The following is a 22,492-nucleotide window of genomic DNA, read 5'->3' as shown; positions in this document are numbered from 1 at the left end:
GCTATGGACTGTTTTGGCTATAGATCCAAGGCCTGGGACATTCTGTGCAAGCGCTGGCTGATGTCCAGGACAGGGTTTCTGCCTCAAAGACTCCATGTGCCAGAGCCACCTGAAAATCGCAGCGATGCATCGGAGTGTGGCCCAGTCACAGCAGGCCATGGCTGGGAATGTCAGCGGCATTGCCCAAGCACTGGTCGACGTGTTGCAGACACGTGGTGCAGACACAGAGGAAGATGGCCCAGTCCCAGAGGAAGATGGCGCAGTCACTGGCTGATGTAATACAGACCTAGAAGATCATAGAATTTAGCGTGCAGAAGGAGGCCATTCGGCCCATCGAGTCTGCACCGGCTCTTGGAACGAGCACCCTGCCCAAGCCTCCACCCTATCCCGATAACCCAGTAACCCCACCCAACACTAAGGGCATAGGTGGTGGCATAGTCAATGGGTGATGTGGCGCAGTTCCAAACGGAGATGGCCCACTGCCTGTGTTCCATGGCCATGAGCATGCAGACCCTGGTCGAGACCAGAGCGGGCCTCCAGGACAGGCAGTGCCAGGTGGCCGGGGAGCCTCAGGAGATAGCTCCGCTTGCACCCCTGTCCCATGAAGTAACCCGGGGGCCATCAGACACACTGAGGGAGGAAGAGGTGGTGGTGCTAGTGCAGATGACTCCCGCAGGGGAGGTGCCGGAACACCGCAGCATCGCAGACCCCCCCCCCCCCACCCCCAACCCCAGGCTGGCACATCTGGCAGGCAGAACAGGGTGGCAGCACACCACCTGGCACATCCATGCAGCAGCCAGGCCCATTCGTCCCAGAGCCGTCAATGGTGACCCAGGTCGCAGGACAGGAATCACAGCAGGATGCTCCACTCCTGATGTACCGCCTGGGGCTCCACCAAGACGTAGCATTAGGGCCTGCAAGATCAGAAGGTTAGACATGTAGGCACGGGTGCAGGGCACAGTGACTCGGGCACCTATCTGTATATATGTTGTCACATTAAACACCTGTTCACACTTTACAACCTGTCTTGGTGCTCTGTCAGATTGGCGTAAGGGGTGGGCTGGGCGGAATGGGCTCTCTCTCCCGCTCCCCCCCCCCAATCGCACTTTCAGCAACCATCCCCACCACCTTCATCCCAGGGATTCAATGGCGCAGTGTGATGGAATGACCAGCTTGCATGCAGGGATCACCCCGGTGCAGAGTGGGTTGTCGTCCTCCATCATTCTCCAGACCCAGTGTTACTGCCAACCCAGGGCCCACATCCTGTAGTGCGGCAGGTATGTATCAGGGGGTGGGGGGGGGGGGGCTGCAGGGCTGGAATGTGATGCCCGTACCCTTGGCCAGTTTTCCCCCCCTCCCCACATCAGTGAAACTGGAGGCAATCAAAGCGACCCAATACGGGATGGCCCAGGCTGGTGTTCATCCTCCTCCTCCAGCACATCGCCCCTCTGCTGTGCGATGTTGTGGAGGACGCAGCAGGCCACCACGGTGCAGGCGACCCTCTCAACACCATACTGGAGGGGCGCTCCAGAGCAGTCCTGACACCTAAACCGCATCTTCAGGACGCCGAAGCAGCACTCGATCACACTCCTGGTTGCTGCTTGGGCATCTTTGTAGTGAGTCTCCACATCGGTCTGTGACCTCCAGATAGATACCATCAGCCACGACCACAGTGGATAACGCCTGTTGCCCAGGAGCCAAAGCCCAGCCGGCTTGGAGGGGGGCGGGGAGGAGCTTGAACATGTCAGGAATCATGTGCCAGGATGAAGGCACCGTGCACACTGCCCAGATATCGGTCACAGACACGTATGATGTACAGCTGATGGTCACAAAGCAGCTGCATGTTCATCGAGTGGAACCTGCTTTCGGTTTGTGGAGAGCGGCCCGTTATCTGCAGGTGCTCATCGGGGGACATGCAAATCGTCAATCACCCCCTGGATCAGGGGGATGTCAGCAATGGCGGCGAACCCCACTGCCTGGGCATCCTGGCGGGCTCAGTACACATTGAAGTGGATGTATTGAGCCGCCTGGGCCTATGGGGCCTCTTAAGATGCCGGACAGGTCCCCACTCAGCGCTTGGAAAGACCCTGTGGTGTAAAGGGTTCAGGGCGGTTGTCACCTTAATGGCCACCGGAAGTGGGTGCCCTTCCCCCATACCTCCACGGTAATGATCTGGCAGATATGTTGCACTGTCTCCCTGCTCAGTCGGAGTCGTCAACGGCATGGCTGGTCCTGCAGGTCCTCGAATGACAGGCAGTGCCAGTATACATGAGGCCTCATGCAGCACTTCCTTGGCACCTCCTCCTCCCCCTCGTCGGCCTGTTGGGTGGCTGTTCACAGACAGATCTAAACTGAAACTTAACATCGGACTGCTTCAGCCCCTGGTTCCTTCCATTAACGACGTCTTACTAAGGCCAAACACGATAAACTAGATTCTCCAATTCACCGACTGTGCACTCACAGCCATGGATTTCCTGACAACATGGGGTTGCTCACAATTGGAAACCCCATTGCCGGGACGGAGGCTCCCGCTGTTGGTGGGGGCATGCCGCACCAGGAAATGGGTGTGGTGGGACGGAGAATCCCACCTCTCTAAATATCTAATCCCCAAAGAACATTCATACAAACATAATTCCATTAGCCCAACTTTTATGTTGCTTTAATTGCACCGCTGTAGCTCTAGTACCAGCTTGTCTAGTAAACCAGGATTTGTTTTGTTAAAACATGACTATAGCAGTCATTCACACACTAACCAGGTTTTTAACCCTTACTGCACCAGATAGATATCTGAAATGCCTACATTCATCACGTCGCCTCTGAAACCCCTGGAAGCCACACAGACTTTTTTTGAAATCCAGAATTGCTGTCAGTGATTTTATGCTTCCCACAGGGTGTTATGTTGAAGACCCTTAGACTGCAAACAGGTAGAAATTACTGAACAGATTAAATTATTTTATTCTTATCCTAGCTGTAAAAAACAACTTCTGAAAAATATCCACTTGGTTGAATGAGATGAACTGGGTTGGTCGAAATAGAATAATGCTATATTTGTGGAATGCCAAATTTCTCTAGCGTGCATTGAGCACTGGTGCCAATCCAACCCAAGATGTGTGTGGTAACACAGCGAACATCAGTAACTTCCATTAGGCACCCAGGGTGAAGATTGGGAATCAAACATGCTGGAGGTGTCCGGGTATGGCGAGGGAGTGGCGCTGAGGGAGGCAGTGGTTGGCGCGGGGAAAGAGAAGCACTGGAGGTGAACAGTGCCGCGAGTCAGTGGAGAGGACCGGGAGGGTGGGTGAGTGGAGCGTGCAGAGCCAGGGTCGCTACTGGATGGTGCCGGGATTTTCTGCCGCTCCTCACTTAGAAGGGCCGTGTTCCTGAATAAATCAGTGTAAGTAGCAGTGCACATATCAGTCCACTTTTACACACTGACAGGCCCAGTGGGATCATTAGTGTGGACTCTCATTCAAGGGACAAAATATTTTTCCCCCTCTGCCACCCCTCCCCCAATCTAAGGACTACTTTCAGGTACTTCTATAGCATTTTCCCATGAGTATTTTGGATACCATTCTTTCTTAGTCCCTTGGTATTTTCTCTCAAATTTGAATTCGAATTACAATTGCTGATTTACAATCAGATTCATCTCAAGAAGCTGAGCACCATCCAGGACAAAGCTGCCTGTTTGATTGGGCACAATAGCTGCAGTGTGTCCCATGTGCAAGATGCACTGCAGAAACGCAAAGGCTCTTCAGACAGCACCTTCCAAACTTACGACCACTACCATCTAGAAGGACAAGGGCAGAGGGTGTTAGGTAATGTCCATGTGTGTGGGGGGCTGATTGCTGAGGAACTGGCCTGCCAGCGAGTTCAGCTCCCTGATGATGAAATAAATTTCTAAGGGCAGGATCGAACCGAATGGGGACAGAGTCCCATGGGGACATGATTAGCCAGGTGTTTCTTTGCGCTCAGTGTCGAGTAATTGTAGTATACAAGAATTTGTAGATTCGGTAAGATGACACACACAAGGTTAATAACGTAAGGTATGGGGTTGTGGAGTTCAAGGTAATACATCAGCATGGATGGAAATTTGGACAGGTAGTGGAAAGCAAGGTTAAATAGGGCATTTTCAAATTACCAGGCTGTAACTAATGTAGTCCCGCAAGGATCAATCCTAGGCCTCAATTACTTACAATCTACATTAATGCCCGAGACAAAAAGAGACTGAGAGTAACCTCTCCAGGTTTTCTGAGAATACACTAATTGGGAAGGTAAGCTGTGAGGAGGACACAAAGGCCCAGATTTACTGATCTCTGTTCATGTCAGAATGGAGGCCAAAGGGCTTTAAAATTCATGTGTGGGTGCCATTGTGAGGTCCTCAACCTCATATCCGGCACTTTTTTCCAGTAATGGATAATGACGAGGTAGCGTTCCCAGCTCCATTTCGGGTCTGGGCGTCTCAGCCCCCCCCCCCCCCCCCAGAACTTTGAACCAAATTGAGCCAGCTTTTGTAGGAGATGTGATTCACAGATGGAGAGAAATTGTAAACTCTGGGGAAATGCAGCCATATCAACAAAAACAAGCTGAACAGATGGCCAGGCATCTGTTATGTCAAATGGCCTTATTGTGAATGCCTGGCTGAACTCCAAAACTGACTAATGTATTAAGCCCTGTGGGGGTTGTTTACACAGTTGCAAAAGGGGACTGGTAGCTTCGTATGGTTGACAGTTTTATCAGCCGATTTCTTTGGAGTGTTTTTTCCAATGCCAGCATGTTTATTTGGATAGGACTAAGGATTATTTCAATATCACTACTGGCTGTGTTTGATTGGCAGTTTTATCAGAAGGTAAGAAGTAGATTTTTTTCTCCAAAAGGACTGTTAAGTAGCTTTCAGCATTTTCAAAGACTTGCCAATGTATTTATACATCCATGATTGTGAAGGGGCTTAACAGGGTAGACACAAAAATATTGTTTTCACTCACGGGGGAAATCGAAAAGTTGTGGGGACTGTAAGGATTTTTTTAGGGCAGCGATAAGGAGAGATTCGCTATGTTAGAAGGCGATGGGTGCTTCACTGTTGAGTATACTTAAGACTTAGACAGATTTTTGGTCCCGCGGAGAATAAAAGAAATGTAGTTGAGATGGAAGATCAGTCATGATCTTATTGAAAAGTGGAACAGGTTTGAAGGGCTGTATGGTCTATACCTGTTTATATTCTCATCTTCAGAGAGATTGAAGAAGTACAGATGTTTGAATTGGACATTTATGTCATTCTATGCTTTACATGCTGAGCACAAGATTGTTCAAATCAATTGTCACAAAACCACTTTGTTTGTGAGAGAAACCCACTTTATTACGTGAAATCATTTATTATAAATTTGAAGACTCAACTAATTCCCAAAATATTTTTAAACTAAAAAGGAATGCAATAACTTTGCCTAAACTCCAAAGGGAACTGTGGCCTTTCATCTTGCTCTTGTCTGTGAGCCTGTTATCTTAACTGCTCTTAGAACCATAGGATTATTACAGAAGAAGAAAGCCATTCAGCCCATCGAGTCTGCACCGACCCTCTGAAAGAGTACCCGACCTAGGGGAGAGTCCACTGCCACTGCCTTATCCCCATGAACCCACAAAATCTGCACATCTTTGGACATTAAAAGAGCAATTTAGCATGGCCAATTCACCCAACCTGCACATCATTGTGACTGGGAGGAAACCGAAGCACCCGGGAGGAAACCCATGCAGACACGGGTAGAAAGCGCAAACTCCACAGTCACCCAAGGCTGGAATGAACCCATGACTCTGGCACTGAGAGGCAACAGTGCTTCCGTCAATAAGTTTTAGGCTTCCATGAAAACAGGACTCAACAGTCATTGTGAGGCCATCATTTCAATAGCTTCAGATTTTCTAAAACAGAAGTGTCCTTTGTCCAGCTGGAAGTGGTTCAATATAAAACTGCAATACCAAAACATTATTTCATTCAGAATGGATGCAAAATTATTTGTATATTTAAAGCTATGAATAATTATATTTAACAACACTGAATCCTAGCTTCCTCTGGACATCAAGTTAGAGATGAAATATTTTTGTAGTTCTTCAATATATGTGTTTCTGGAGGGGAACAGTATATTACACAAGGAGTTTAGATAATTTTTGAATCAGCAGATTTTGTCTCAAAGCAAGGTGAGTCGAAGTACTGAGGCAATATTTTTATTTTTTTTTAAAAGGGAACATCCCTTTTAAAAGAGATGATTAATGAAGGCAAGTTGGATCTAATTTGTAAAAAGAATTAATAGTTCTGGCTTTCTAATTAACATTTTCTTGATGAGGGCTAGTTGGATGAGGGAAGAGGAATTACTTTATGATCGTGCCTTACACTTTCCCCCCCACCCTTCCAAATCTTAACAAATATGCCATAATGGGACAGATTAAAAAAAAATGAAGCATGAAGCAAAAGTAGCAGACTCTCATTCTCACAATGATCTTGCTTGCTTTGTTTCAATTTTAAAAACCTTTTTAAATGCTATTCTTTATCTGGTCAAACAGCATATTTGCACACTGCATCCCACTTGTACATCTGCAATAAAAGACTCTGGTTCTTCTTGGATTTACAGCCTGACATTGTAGTGCATCCTTACCTGACCTATACAGATTTCAAGTTTCTTCAACAGTTTATATTTTCCCAGTTTGAAGTAGTTCCATTAAAGCCCTAGAGGGATTATTGTTTAGTGGCATTCATTTCAGTATATCTTGATGACCAAGCACGTTAGAAGTGGATTAAATTACAAATCAGTACTGGTTCTTAACAATCTGGAGTAACATTTGTAGAAGAATGTACTATATAATCACTGATTTTTTTTGATTAAAAGCAACAGTTAATTACAACATCCAGTAATTATGGTTTCCACTGTTTTCAATAATTGTAACATGATGGGCACAGTAGAAGAAAATTTATCCCTTGAAACGAAAAACAGTCACGTGATGTGCTTAATTTAGCAACTATGTTAATTTTAGGTGACTTGGTTTTTGTAATTATATTTAACATGGTCGCAGAACTGTATTTACATGGCACCAGCACAATTGAGAGGTTGGGATATTTAGAATGAACCTCAGCACTTTGCGAGTAAAATTTTAATAGAATGGAGTCAGAGCATGTTGACTCGGAAGATGGGGGGGATTGGACAACGGGGTATAACAATTTGCCAGAAATCACTATGATCAGTGAGAGTTTAAATTCATGCTCATTTGGAGCGATGGTGCCAGGTGAGTAAGGGTCGGATTTCAGTTTCAACAATGTTTCTGGTTGACAAGTCCATCGCAATCATGGCCTTGATTCTTGTATGAACTAGGCAAGGCATAGTTCTTTGAAGAGATAACAAATAGGTTAGACCAAGGAGAGCCAATGGATGTTATCTATCTTGACTTCCAAAAGGCCTTTGATAAGGTGCCTCACGGGAGACTGCTGAGTAAAATAAGGGCCCATGGTATTCGAGGCAAGGTACTAACATGGATTGACGATTGGCTGTCAGGCAGAAGGCAGAGAGTTGGGATAAAAGGTTGGGCCACAGCTGTTCTCTTTATATATTAACGATCTAGATGACGGGACTGGGGGCATTCTGGCTAAGTTTGCCGATGATACAAAGATAGGTGGAGGGGCAGGTAGTATGGAGGAGGTGGGGAGGCTGCAGAAAGATTTAGACAGTTTAGGAGAGTGGTCCAAGAAATGGCTGATGAAATTCAACGTGGGCAAGTGCGAGGTCTTGCACTTTGGAAAAAAGAATAGAGGCATGGACTATTTTCTAAACGGTGACAAAATTCATAATGCTTAAGTGCAAAGGGACTTGGGAGTCCTAGTCCAGGATTCTCTAAAGGTAAACTTGCAGGTTGAGTCCGTAATTAAGAAAGCAAATGCAATGTTCTCATTCATCTCAAGAGGCTTGGAATATAAAAGCAGGGATGTACTTCTGAAGCTTTATGAAGCATTAGTTAGGCCCCATTCAGAATACTGTGAGCAATTTTGGGCCCCACACCTCAGGAAGAACATACTGGCACTGGAGCGGGTCCAGCGGAGTTTCACACGGATGATCCCAGGAATGGTAGGCCTAACATACGATGAACGTCTGAGGATCCTGGGATTATATTCATTGGAGTTTAGGAGGTTGAGGGGAGATCTAATAGAAACTTACAAGATAATGAATGGCTTAGATGGGGTGGATGTAGGGAAGTTGTTTCCATTAGCAGGGGAGACTAGGACCCGGGGGCACAGCCTTAGAATAAAAGGGAGTCACTTTAGAACAGAGATGAGGAGAAATTTCTTTAGCCAGAGAGTGGTGGGTCTGTGGAATTCATTGCCACAGAGGGTGGTGGAGGCCGGGACGTTGAGTGTCTTTAAGACAGAAGTTGATAAATTCTTGATTTCTCGAGGAATTAAGGGCTATGGAGAGAGAGCGGGTAAATGGAGTTGAAATCAGCCATGATTGAATGGTGGAGTGGACTCGATGGGCCGAATGGCCTTACTTCCGCTCCTATGTCTTATGGTCTTATGGCCTAGATTTAGGCCCGATTAAATTGGATGTTTTAAATTAAGGAATTGGGCATTTTAAATCAAAGCTCAGGCAGGCTGATGGAAATTCTGACTTGGCCAAAAGTCAAATACACAACACATAGATAAACTGCCAGAACATGTCTGCGCCTGTCCTGTCACTCACTGATCAGGAGAATCAATTAGTACGCATCAACAGATTGAGCCAAACTTTCAGGTGCGCAGAATTCATGTCTACACCTTATATGGCAATAAGGTAAGTGCAGACTACACCTACGGAGATGGACACCTGGGGCTGTCCCCCGGTGGCCTGTCAAGGGATCATCACCAGATTCACTGAGTATTGGGACCCCCTCGCGAGGCCTCATTTGGTAGAAAACCAGAGAAGCTTCCAGAAAGGTGTGAATGGAGGGTGATAAGGCAGACGCCCAAGACTCCTTCAGGGGCGAAGACAAGGCATGGGAGGTGACCGTGACAGTTCAGTAGACTGACCAGAGAACAAAGCTTCCAGTGAGACTCACCTTCATGATGACAGATCAGAGGGACTCAGGAATCAGACACATGGTTCGATCAAGCCATCTTTACATATAGAATAACTGAATCTTGGTTATCTCTTGTATTTTATGGGGTAATTTAAGGATTAATATTATGTTTGTTCAATAAAGTTGGTTGTTGTGTTGTCCTTTGTTCTCCTCACTATTAAAGACATTTGAGTAAAGCCTTTGAGTGAACAGACTGGTTGAAGTATCTGAATTGGACAGATACAACATCTGGCGTCCCTGGATGTGATTCGATAAGAAGTGAATGTTGCCCCGAATTTGAACCTATCACCTTATCTTCTCCCAAACTCCGTCTGAGCCTGAATTAAGAGGGCAAATGCCCCACATGACTGCCAGTCTTAAGTGAATGAAGGACAAACATCTTTAGGACTGCTTATCAGCTATTTAAATACCAGTTTGTGCGATGTAAACTTTGTACTCTCTGCAGACTGATCCTTCCTGTTATCAACAGCTTATCAGCAGCCTACAACTGCAAAACTCGCATATGCAACTCTTCCCCACATTTTTAGATGCAACATATCATTCTACTTTCCATCAATTCTGCGCTCTCCGCAGACCGATTCTTTCCGTTATCAACAGTTGCAGCGGTGAAACTCTGCGCTCCCCGCAGTCTGGCTACAAATTGGCCTTCTGTTCTCAACAGGTAATGCATACCAGATAGTATGTGATTCTTCTCATAATTCACGTAGCTTTCAGCTGGTCAAACACCCCAGCAAAACAACCCACTTAAACGTTCTGAACAACTCTGATGAGGCCATATTCAAAATTTATTTCAATACTTTTTTCTTTAAAAAGGAGGGGGGGCAGGGGGCAGTCAGAGGACATTCTAGTGGGAGAGAAAGGGCATCTGGTATTGTCAAATAATAATAGATGCAACCTTGATCTCGCCTCCAGAATGAATCACATATTTCTGTGCTACCTGGGACTCTCATCCCAGAATGGTCACAGCAACCCTCGACTGCGGACGCCACACCGACAGAAGATTGGCCTAAGTTAGTTACCACAGATATGCAGGCGAGTGTGAGAATGGTATTCTATGGATACACCCCAATAAGAGTGCAACAACCAGAGGGTGGTGTACAGGAAGGATAATGGGAGTTCTGGCTACTGCTCCATATGAAAATGAAAAATGAAAATCGCTTATAGGCACAAGTAGGCTTCAAATGAAGTTACTGTGAAAAGCCCCTAGTCGCCACATTCCGGCGCCTGTTCGGGGAGGCTGGTACGGGAATGTGGCGACTAGGGGCTTTTCACAGTAACTTCATTTGAAGCCTACTTGTGACAATAAGCGATTTTCATTTTCATATGGAGCAGTAGCCAGAACTCCCATTATCCTTCCTGTACACCATCCTCTGGTTGTTGCAACCATTGGTGACACTCTTATTGGGATGTATCCATAGAATACCATTCTCACACTCGTGAGAACAACCCTCACTAGTGATTGGTGGACATACACTAACCATGGGTGTATGAAGCTAGCCTGCCTGGGACATGGCTCGGAAAAGGGCTGGAATTAGGTCAGAATGCCCTGGCATGGTTATACAAAATGAGTACATTTATTATGAAATTGAAATTGGATTAAAGCCAACTGCTAGCATGCCTGTCTCCACATGTCCTGAAGTCACCTCAGGGCCCCAAAACGGGTTAATACTGAAACATTCAGGGAAGGTACTATTCTACAACACCCACTATGAATTGTTACTAGTAGTGGTAGACCTAGCCAGAACACAACTACCAGTATTTGCCCCTCCCAATTTAGGAAATTGTACCTTCACTTGACCTAAAGGCTATTGAGCCGAAAGACTGGGACTAACGAGAGAGCAGAGGTGCCCAGATCTGGGCGCGCAAAAGGAGGGAGATCCTGAATGATTTAGCAACCGTGTACGGGCATCCACCATTAACACATTTGATTTAATGGGATTTGGATAAGTTCAGGGTCCTAAGCCGACAAGTTAAACAGAAATGCTTGGCAGGAGACAGAGTGCCAGCAGCCTCATGGTTGCTGCAATAGAAGGACACGCCCAAACCATTAATTAGCGGGAGGGTGGAGGATGATGCCAGGCAACAGAACCGAACCCTGTGCAATATTTATAGGAAATGGGTGGTTGAACAGTTGAGAGAGAATCTCGATCAGCTCAGCAGGTTTGGTCCTGGATCAGTGACGAACAAATTGAACACCTGTACCAGACAATTGTAGCAACTGACCAGGGTTTGGTCTAATGGGAGGTGTAGAGGGACCCCAGGGACCGCATTAGGAATGGTGTTAGGAATCCCCGGAATCTTAAAGAACAAGGTCAGGTTAAGACTCTTGGAAGCAGAAAACATTGGAGTCACCCAAGGAGAGATGTGGATGGGGTATGCTGGGACCTTATCATGCGTGTTCAAGAAAAGAGAGATATTCATGAGGCACCAATTTGGACAAATGTGGACACACAGACAAAACAGTGGTGTGTCCGTACCCAGTATATGTAAACGAACATGCAGTGTGTGGATTCCCTGGAATGTTGGAAAGGGTTGTTGTCCAGGTAGCCTATAGGGAGGAGGGATATCGCTAGGAAAATACCAGTGTGGGGCAGCAACATGAATAACATCACCTTTTGCATTAGACTATACATTCCCGCTAAGATAGGAGTCATTAAAATAGTGGACATACACCGGAGGAAGAGAATAGCAATGAACGCTACCGAGGAACTTCGACAAACTGTGGGGGAGTTCTTCAAGACGCTTGATACCGAGATACCACTTCTGCCTGAAAAGCTACATCAATTTCGGATACAATTGGCTACTGCATAAAAGACATTCGTCAAACTAGTGCAACAAGCGGGGGAAATAAAATGAAAAATTAATGAGATTAAAGTTACGACATGGTGGGAGGATTGGGGTTCAAACATCCAAATTCACCCATGGATCCGCCTCATGTCACACCTGACCAGAATAGGCATTCTACTTATGGCCGCATAACTAACCATCCTCACACTGAAATTCGCCCGTGAAGAAAGAATGAAAAAAGCCATCAAGATTCAGAAAATGCAATCCCATGTCATGAAAGGTTTTGTGACAAGGAACCTTGATGTATATACCCCTTCATTTATTGTAGGTTATTTTATTAATGTGTTGTATTTATTTGTTTTATTATTATTGCTCGTGTTCATTTGATGTGATGTATTTATTAGTTCTGCATGTGTTTGTTTCATGTAATGTATTTATTTATTTATTCTGTCTATTGATTATTGTGGGTTAGGAAAATAATATTGTAAACCCAAGATTCGAATACTTGCTCATGGCCTGGTTAGAATAATGTGATCCAGTTTGCGAAACTGCGGTAACCAGGCATGGCCTAAGTTTAGGCCCAATTAAATTGGATATTTTAAATTAAAGGATTGGGCACTTTAAATCAAACTGCAGTCAAACCTCAGGCAGGCTGATGGGAATACAGACTTGACCAAAAGTCAGAACCAAAAGACAAACTGCCAGAACATATCTGGGCCTGCCCCGTTACTCACCCATCAGGAGATCATCGATTCTATTGTTACGCACCAACTTTGTTTTGGGCAGCCCAGATCAAGCCAGACCCTCAAGGTACCCAGCATTCCCGCCGTTACCTTATATGGCAAGGTACATGCAGACTACGCCTCCGGTGATGGACATCTGGGGCACGGCACTCGATGAAAGTGCAGGGTATATAAAAATTCATGTCGTCGTCAATGGGAATATATGGAAAGCATTTAGATTTGTGAATTCAGTTATGTTGGGCAGTAATATTTTAATGACATAGGGATATACGATCTTGTCTCCACACCTTGTCCCTTTGTCTAATGTCAATATTATACAAGCACGATCGCTGCAAATACAAACACATTCTTGGAAATCTCCGTTCCTCACTTCAGAAAGACAAGTATCAGTTAACTAATGGATGCAGCATGTATCATCACTCCTGTGCTTTGATTTAGGTCTTCCAATTTAAAATATGTTTAAATCCCTTCATGGCCCTGCTCCTTCTTACCTTTGTAACTGCTTTACATTCCAAAGCTCTCCAATCACCAGGCTTTGGCCTCTTGTGCATCCTTCCCTCCCTCCCTTCATCCTACCATTGACTTTTCCAAGGCAATTGACCATGTACCACATGCAAAGCTACGTGAAAACGATTATGGAACCCAAGGAAATATTAAACATGGAAAAGATAATTTCTTATCGGATGGCAACAATGGGGAAGCCTCAAATTGGAAACCAGTCAAGTGGTGCACCCAAAAGGTACAGTCCCGGGTCCACACTTATACCTTCTCTTCATACGAAGTCAGATTAGACTTTTCGCAGATGTCTGCCTAGTCTACAGAGCCATTACTGAAGCAGATGAGGTTAGCCTTCAAGCCGATCTAAATAATCTCTTCAAATGGCCAGTATATGACAAATGAAATTCAATGTAAAGAAACGTAACATCATTGTGAATCAGCAATGCTCGATGTCGCTCAGTAGCCAAATACACAATGCACGACCCCAACTCACACCAAGAATTTGCATACTCCCCAAAAAGCTAATTGAGATAAATCTGTTTAATTCAATCGACTGCGCTCATTGTGCACCTCCTGTGAAAATTCCCCAGTGGGAGACGAGTGAGAGAAATCTTACCAAGTACCAATTACAAACTAAATGGCATCAAGGGTTGTTTTGTCAGCAAACTCTAGCCCCAAAAAAAGATCCAATGCAGGTAGACAGAAATCAGATAGTACGAGTTCTCAAATTACGCCAATTTAGAAACGGATTATAGAAATATGCTATTTTGCAATACACATTGCTAAATGCTTATTACACTGTTTGGACTGCTTAATTTCTATTGCACTCTGATGATTATTGATTCATTGATTTATTTTGCGCCTTTAAGGATTGATAGTGTATAGTAAGAGAACAAAATTATTCAAAAACACCCTGTCTGCAAAAGGATAATCACAGTTTCAGATAACAAATAAACTATTGAACTTTAGTGTCATGGCTGCAGAAATTCAGACATTGTTTCATAGAATGTTTCATTTAATGAATAGACCATTCCAGCGGCTGCGCCATGCTACATGGCGGACTCAGACTGCGGAGCTGGACCCTAAACATTGTGCACCCAATCAGTCATGCGCCCGACCCAAACAGCCCGCCCAAAAATTGCCCGGCCGCATACAAGGCCCTGCACTCTGATCGGCCTGTCCTGACCAGGGGGTGGGGCGTGGACTGAGTCGGCAGCCGCCACGTTAGTATCCCGACCGGCAGGACCATGTTAGATACAGACCGTCGGGACTTCGGTCGGTCGGGGGAGGAGAATGGCGCGGCGGGCCTCCAGCAATGCCTCCAGGTAGGTGATATTCGGGGCCCGGAGAATCAGGGAACTGGCGCCAGACCGGGGGTGAAATTCTCCGTTATCGGCGCAAAAAATGGCGCAAATCCGACTTGCGTCACGCCGCAAAAATCGTCGCGAAGTCTCCGGCCCGAAATGGGCTAGCAGCGACGTGACGTGACGTGACAGGATCCGCGCTTGCTCACGTGGTTCACGCCGTGCGGCGTCATAGACGCCGCGACGGCTCATAACGACGCGCTGCTCCCCCCCCACCCGACCAGAACACCCGACTGGATGGCTGGCCGCCGCTCAGCCCCGAGGTTCCAGTCACGGGATGTGGAGGCGCTCCTGGACGCAGTGGAGCAGAGGAGGGAGGCCCTGTATCCTGGGCACAGCCGCAGAGTTGCCCCACGCCACAGCCGGCGTCTGTGGAGGGAGGCGGCAGAGGCCGTCACCGCTGCGGCCCTGACACCACGGACAGGCACCCAGTGCCACAAGAAGGTGAACGACCTCGTCAGAGCAGGCAGGGTGAGCCTCCCCCCCCCCCCCCCGCCCGATATCCATATCCCCCCCGCCCCCCTCCCCGTATCCCCCCTCCCCGTGTATCCCCCCCTCCCCCTCCCCCGTGTAGCCCCCCCCGTACACACACCCCCGTACACCCCCCCCCTCCATCCCCCATATCCCCCCCACCCCATATCCCCCCCTCCCCCATATCCCCAAGTGAATCCAGCCCTAACCTTAACCTCTGCAATACACGCGCAACCGATGGCGGCATTCATATACCGGTCTAACACTGTTGCCTTTTACCCCTGCCACCGCCCCCACCCCCCCGCCACAGGAGAAACGGGCACACAACACCAGGGAGCATGTAAGGACTGGAGGAGGCCCCGCTGATGAGAGGCCACTGACCGAACGCGAGGAAAGGGCCCTGGAACTGGCTGGCGGACCTGAGGACCGGGAGGTTGCTGATGCAGAGGTCGGGGGAGTACTAGCATGTGAGCCACCGACAGCCCATCCCCATATCCCCCCACCCCTATAACCCCCTCCCCCATACCACCTGATCACTGCCTGCGTGTCTAACCATGCATGCTTCATTGTGTATCGCAGGAGCAAACGTCGAGGCACCCATCCCCGCAGATGCAGATCGCCCGCAGGATGCCCCTCGGAGGCCACGGGAGACGGAGAGACCCGGACCCTCCGGCATGCGACGCCCGCAGGATGTCCCTTGGAGACCAGGGGAGACGGAGAGACCTGGAGCAACAGGGAGACGACGCCCCCGTCACGTGCGGGTGCGACGACGCAGGCGTGTGCCACCCAGCGACGAGAGGGGCAGCTACAGGCCCCCGTCACAGCCGAGCCAGGACACCCCTACCCGGGACACCCCTTCCCGGGACACCCCTTCCCGGGACAGCACTACCCAGGAAGACGAAATACCGGACAGTGACTCAGAGTGGATGGGTGGAGACGAACCCCCACCCCAAAGTGCCATGGACTCAGAGTGGGACGAAGAGCACGACACAACGCCACTGCTGTCACCAACACCCTCCACTATCGCAGAAACACTCACCTCGGTTGGGCACTTTAGTGATGAGGCGTCTGGTACACTCACTGGTGCGCACAACACAGCCGTCCCGGTACAGCAGGTGGAGGTAGGAGCAGCAGAGGGGCCGAGCGGTCGGAGGGCAGCCCAGACCAAGCGAACATCTGCCGCCCGGATGGATCCCGGGTTCCTGGAGTTACCACACCCACACATAGATCCGATGCAAAAACCGACCCGGAGACGAGCGAAGAGAGCGAGGGCAGGCTTGCGGCGGCTGCAGTCGCAGGTGGAGGAGTCCACCCGTGTCCAGGAGCTGGGAGTGGTGCCGGTCATGCGTGCCACCCAGGCCGACACCGCACGGGTGGCGTCCGCGGTGGAGGCAATGGGTGCGACGGTGTCAGACACGGGGCTTTCCGTGCAGGCGGCGTCTGTGGCCCAGGACATGGCTGCCCTCTCACAGGAGGCCATGAGCCAGTGCCTGCGCCAGATGACAGAGGCGCTCAACACCATGGCCCAGTCTCTGCAGGCCATGGCCCCATCTCAGCAGGCCATCGCTGAGGGCATCGGCGCCAGTGGCCATGTGCGAGCCGGCGTCGCACAGACACAGACAGGGTTTGCCAACCCCCTGGGCTCCATGGCTGCAAACCTGCAGACCCCTGTCGATACCAGCACGGGCCTCCAGGACTGGCAGCGCCAGATGTCGGGGGGGGCGTCGGATGGCCAGTCCGTTCGCATCCCCCACCCATGTAGAGGCCTGGGGGCCATCGGGCACCCCGAGGGAGGAGGAGGTGGTGTGGTCCGTCCCGGGTCCCCCTGTAGGGGAGGTCCCGGAACACCGCGACACCTCGGACTCCCCCCCCCCCCCCCTTCCGTCCCAGGTGCATCGGGTGGGCAACGGGCAGGACAGGCTGGCAGCTCGCCATCCCAGTCGCCCGGGCCGCAGCCTGGCCCATCTAGGCCAGGACGCCCCAGGAAACGGCCGCCAAAGGGATCCCGTGTCAGAGGGCAGGAATCACAGGAGTCCACCTCCAGTTCTGCTGGACTGTCTGGGGAACCACGTAGACGTAGTCAAAGGGCCCGTAAGGCCAAACAATTAGACACTGAGTAAGTTGGCACAGGTGCAGGGCACAGATGAGTTTTAGGGGCTAGGGCACGTGCATGAACTCCTTTGGTTATTAAAGTCAATGTTACACCTACAGAAGCTGCCTTTGTGCTCTGTCCAAAGAATGCGGGGGTGTCATGTACGTTGAGCGCAAGTGTGTGTGTGAGGGGTGGTCTTACCTCAGCCCCAGGTGAGTCTGCCCCCTTCCCCCTGGGCCGCCATCAACATCCCCCTGGGCAGAGGACGGGACCGTGCGCTGCAGTGTCACAGCCGCATGCAGGGATGGTCCGGGTGGATGGTGGTACTGTGGCCTTGGGTCAGACATAGTCCAACGATGTGGAGCCAGGAGCTCACCGCAGGGCGGGTTGTCATCATCCTCCATGGCCTGCAATAGACACGCGTCCACCCGCAACTGTGTGAGCCCGGCCATTGTGCCGCAGGTGGATCGGCAATGGGGGGGGGGGGGGTGGTGGTGTGCATGCGGGTGGGGTGGGTGGGGGGGGGGGGGGTGCGGTCTGTGGCCATACTACCCGATTCCCACACCCATCTAGTCAGTAAAGCGGGCGTCTATCAGTCTGTCCCGTGCCCGCTGGGCCAGCCGGTAACGGTGGACAGCCACCCGCCTGTGTCTAGCCCGTCTGCCCTGACCATTGCCCCCATCCCCCTCATCTGGGGAGGACTGCACCTCTTCCTGCTGCTCCTCCACTCCGCCCTCCTCTGCCTGCGGCACATCGCCCCTCTGCTGGGCTATGTTGTGCAGGACGCAGCACACCACAATGATGCGGCCGACCCTATTTGACCGATACTGGAGGGCGCCCCCAGAGAGGTACAGGCACCTGAAACGCATCTTCAGCATGCCAAAGCACCTCTCTATCACTCCCCTTGTCGCTACATGGGCATCATTGTAGCGGTTCTCCGCATCATTGCGTGGCCTCCGTATAGGCATCAGCCACGATCGCAATGGGTAGCCCCTGTCGCCCAGCAACCAGCCCCTCAGCCGGGGATGGCGTCCCTCGTACATGCCGGGGATGGATGACCGCGACAACACGTATGAGTCGTGTACACTGCCTGGGTAACGGGCGCAGACGTGCAGGATCATCATGCGGTGGTCGCAGACCACCTGTATGTTCATCGAATAGGTCCCCTTCCTATTGGTGAACACGGCCCTGTTATCTGCAAGTGGCCATGGCGACGTGCATCCCACCAATCGCGCCCTGGACCATGGGGAACCCGGCCACGGCAGAGAAGCCCACGGCCCAGGCATCTTGGCTGGCCCGGTCCACAGGGAAGCGGATGTAGCGGTGCGCCATGGCATATAGGGCATCTGTCACTGCCCGGATGCACCGATGTCTGCGATATGCCGGACAGGTCCCCACTTGTTGCCTGGAATGACCCCGTTGCATAAAAGTTCAGGGCCACCGTAACGGACACGGGGAGAGGGTGTCCCCCGCCAGTGCCACGCGGTGACAGGTGTGCCAGATGTGTGCCACGGTTTCCCGCCTCATCCGGAATCTCCTCCTGCATTCCCGGTCTGGGAGGTCCTGGTATGACTGCCGGGGCCGGTACACACGGGGCGCCCTCGGGTGCCTCCGTTGCCGTGGAGCTGCGATGTCCTCCTCCCCCTCCTCGTCCTGTCGGTCAGGTGTCCCTCCAGCCTGGGCGGCTGCCGCCTGCCCCTCTGCGGCAGCCTGCGCCGCCTCTCTGGCACGCTCCTCCTCCTCATCCAGGGCAACATAGACATTAGCGGCTGCCACCACGGCGGCCAACATCGCTGGATGATCGGAAAACATGACGGCCTGGTTGGGGGGGGGGGGGGGGGGGGGGGGGGGGAACGACGACGTCATCATTGCCCATATCCCCACCTTCCCCCCAGCCAGGTGGCATGGACCGCATGGGTCCAACTGTTGGAGGCTGGCACCTGGCCAGGTGGACCAACTCACTTGCCCTCGCATCCCCCTCACCCGGCACGGACCCCCCCATCCCCCTCCCCGGCACGGACCCACCATCCTCCCCCCCCGGCACGGGCCCCCCCCATCCCCCTCCCCGGCACGGGCCCCCCCCCCATCCCCCTCCCCGGCACGGGCCCCCCCCCCATCCCCCTCCCCGGCACGGGCCCCCCTCCCGGCACTCCCCCGGAGCCCAGCCCACTCTAACCACCCCCCCCCCCGCGCCGCGCACACACAGACACAACCCTAGACACACCTCTCCCCACACATTCAGACTGCGGCCACGCCATCGCCTGCCAGCGGCCAACCCCCCAGGCCGTCACTCACCTCCATGCTGGTCGGCGTGAGCCTGGAGCACAGGTTGGACATCGATTAATAGGAGGTTTGATTTACGTCGACGTTACCGGTCATCAACGTCGACGGGACTTCGGCCCATCCGGACGGGAGAATATCGGCAGGCCCAAAATCGGCTGCCTTGCGCAGACCCGTGACATTCTCCGACGTCTGCGGCGCCATTAACGCCCCGCCGACATTTCTCCCTTCGGAGAATTCGCCAAACCGGTGGGGGCGGGATTCACGGCGGCCAACGGCCATTCTCCGACCCGCTGGGGGGGTCGGAGAATGACGCCCCGGATTCCATGTGGGAAATTGACTCTCCGCCCTGGCGGTGGCCGCGATTTCGGTGTCGGGGCGCGGAGAATCCAGCCCGAGAATTTCCTTAAAAGACCTCATGATTAAAGAGCTGTTCCAAATGTATGTTTCATTAATTTTTGAACCAACTATCAATTTACTTTGTTTTGAAGTAATTTCTTTATACTTTGATCTACATTTTTGATTCAGTTCTTATGCAAGTGTATTAAGGTGAATAATCAGCAATAAAAGTTGTATTTTGGACACCTCCGATCAACCGGACTTTTGACTCTGATTAGAATAAGAGAGCCTATATACTGTTTGGACTACTTTATTCCGATTGCACTGTTTGGACTATTTCAATTCACTCCTCATGCAGTTAGTTTTCCATTTGCGCGGCACACAACCGTCCAGCCCTGTAACCAGGCCAGAGCGGCCAGTCACTGGAGTGTTAAAATGAACCAACCAACAAATCAAAAATTAATATACACTATGACCCTTCATTTCCGATCCTGAAACAAATTTCCAGGCAATGTGAAAACTTGTACAGGAGGGCAAAACTAGCTGGCATGAAGAAACACTAGAGTAACCATAACATATTTATAAATAAACAAAGTAATTGTGTTGGTACTCAGGGCGAATTATATGTCTTTCAGTTCCAATTTTACTTTTTTCCCCCAACCACAACCCTTCATTCCTTGTCTTAAAATCCCGGTGCTTGGGGGCTGCTTCATGCAGATTAATATGGTAAACGTCGCCTGTACTGAAAAACCAATCTCGAACAGCAACGCAAGAACATTTCAGCTCAGCAAAAAGCATCAAGTATTGAATCCACACAATTGCAGACAGTGGCCTACATGTTGTAAAAGCAAATATCCTCTTCGCAAGAGGTCTGGTCACAAGGAAGCTGAGCAGAGCCAACACCAGCCAGAACCAAGACAGACTTCCGCATTAAAACAAATATAAAAAGAACTCACACAGAAGGACATGCAGCACTGTCTGTATTTACCCCTCGGATACTTCTGGATGGACTCCGGCTCCCACTGAGCTGTACAAACAGCTTCTAACTGACTGACGTCAGCTGCAGCTATCTTTGCTTAGGGGGAGGAGGCTTTAACCTGTCTGTCCAAGTCCAAACACTAACATGTGATTTATACTTTTCACTGCTTGATCAACATATGCACTGCCAGTGTTGCCACGTTAGAAAATAAATATGTTACTAATGAACACAATGAAAATGATTGCAATCACATATTAAATCGTGTACACTGTTTCTAACGGTGTGGCCATTGAAAAGATAATCTATGAAATATGCCAGCTCTGGACGCTTGCCTTTGTCGCAATGAGATTGATTTATTTGTTGCTGTAGTGTGAAAATCGGAAGCACCGCTCTCGCAATATTAAAGCAAAAAACAAGAAGATACCGGTGGAGGAGATTTTGATCGCCTGCAGCTCAAATGATTGGCAGAGCTGCCGTCCAATTAGCAAGGACCAAAACTGGGAAAAGTAGACAATCACACAAGACGTACTTAATCGGAAATCGAAACGATTTTGCTTTAAACTTAATTCCAAGGATGAGAGTTATTGGAGCAAAAACAGAAAATGCTAGACCATCTCAGCAGGTCTAGCAGCATCTCTGGAGTTATTGGAGGGTGTGTTCTGAGCTCATGACCAAAACAAAACGAAAGCAATAATGACTTTTTGTTGTGTATCACTGGTAATTTGTGCTGCAAATGTATTAGTGCCATTATCAGTGATTTTTGACTCATTACCCACTACAGTACTTCACATTTATACATTTTAATAAGCAGACTGTGATTCAACAGAAAAACTTTTTTATATGCTGCTACTAAATTCCCAGTGCTGAGCTCAGCGTTGACAATTAGGCTGAATAAGTTCACTCCACTATTATCAATTCTGAATTATCCTGAACACTCATGTCACCTGCGTCCCTTTCCATGACAAATCACTCTTGGCATTATCCATTCAGTGTTTTCGTCGTTCTAAGTTTTTTGGCTTCCTGTTCCATCTGCCGCCAGTGAGCAAGGTCTGTGGAATGGCGAAGATCAGGGATGCCCAAGAGACCAGACTTTGAGGAACACATATCTCAGAAAGCTATGAAGCTTTAAGAGATTACAGAGATACGGGGAGAGTGAGAAATTTGAAAACAAGGATGAGAATTTTAAAATCAAGGCATTGCTAGGCCAGGTGCCAATATAGGTCATCAAGCACTGGGGTGGTAGGACTTGGTGCAAATCAAGACACAGTCAGCAGAGTTTGAAATTACCTCAAATTTATGGATAGAATGTGGGAAACCAACCAGGAGTGCATTGGAATACGCAATCTATCGAGGTAACAAAGGTATGAATGTGGGTTTCAGCAGCAAAAGAGCTGAGACAAGAGGAAGTTGGGCAATGCTATAATAATAATTGCTTATTGTCACAGTAGGTTTCAATGAAGTTACTGTGAAAAGCCCCTAGTCGCCACATTCCGGCACCAATTCGGGGAGGCCAGTACGGGAATTGAACCCGCGCTGTTGGCCTTGTTCTGCACTACAAGCCAGCTGTTCAGCCTACTGTGCTAAGCCAGCCCCTAATGTACAGAGATGGAAACAGAAGGTTTTACTGATGGCATAATTATAAGGTTGGAAGCTTATCTCAGGGGAAAATGTGACACCAAGGTTGCGAACAGACTGTTCTCAGACTGTTATGAATATATAAATTAGGAGCAGGAATAGTCTTTCAGTCCCTCGGGCCTGCTCCGTCATTTGATAAGACCCTGGCTGATCTGACTGTGGCTTCTACTTTCCTGCCTAACACCTATACTCTTTGATATCCTTGCCAGTCAAGAATCTG

General features: G+C 49.6%; 1 protein-coding gene across 2 annotated transcripts in view; it reads right to left on the bottom strand.

The window, feature by feature from the left end:
* The window catches only part of LOC140391659 (phospholipid scramblase 1-like), a 133,033-nt gene extending 112,300 nt beyond the window's left edge, over positions 1–20,733 (bottom strand). The window contains exon 1 of one of the 2 annotated variants that reach the window (XM_072476369.1): positions 20,615–20,733. The gene's annotated coding sequence lies outside the window, so the exon portion shown is untranslated. The remainder of the gene's footprint in view (positions 1–20,614) is intronic. The other variant, XM_072476368.1, reaches the window with a different exon arrangement.
* Positions 20,734–22,492: the final 1,759 nt, after the last annotated feature.

The sequence above is a fragment of the Scyliorhinus torazame genome, chromosome 15, assembly GCF_047496885.1.
Source record: "Scyliorhinus torazame isolate Kashiwa2021f chromosome 15, sScyTor2.1, whole genome shotgun sequence".
In the NCBI taxonomy this organism is placed as follows: domain Eukaryota; kingdom Metazoa; phylum Chordata; class Chondrichthyes; order Carcharhiniformes; family Scyliorhinidae; genus Scyliorhinus; species Scyliorhinus torazame.
Note: the sequence above shows the minus strand (reverse complement) of the source record. Positions and strands in the feature narration are given on the sequence as shown.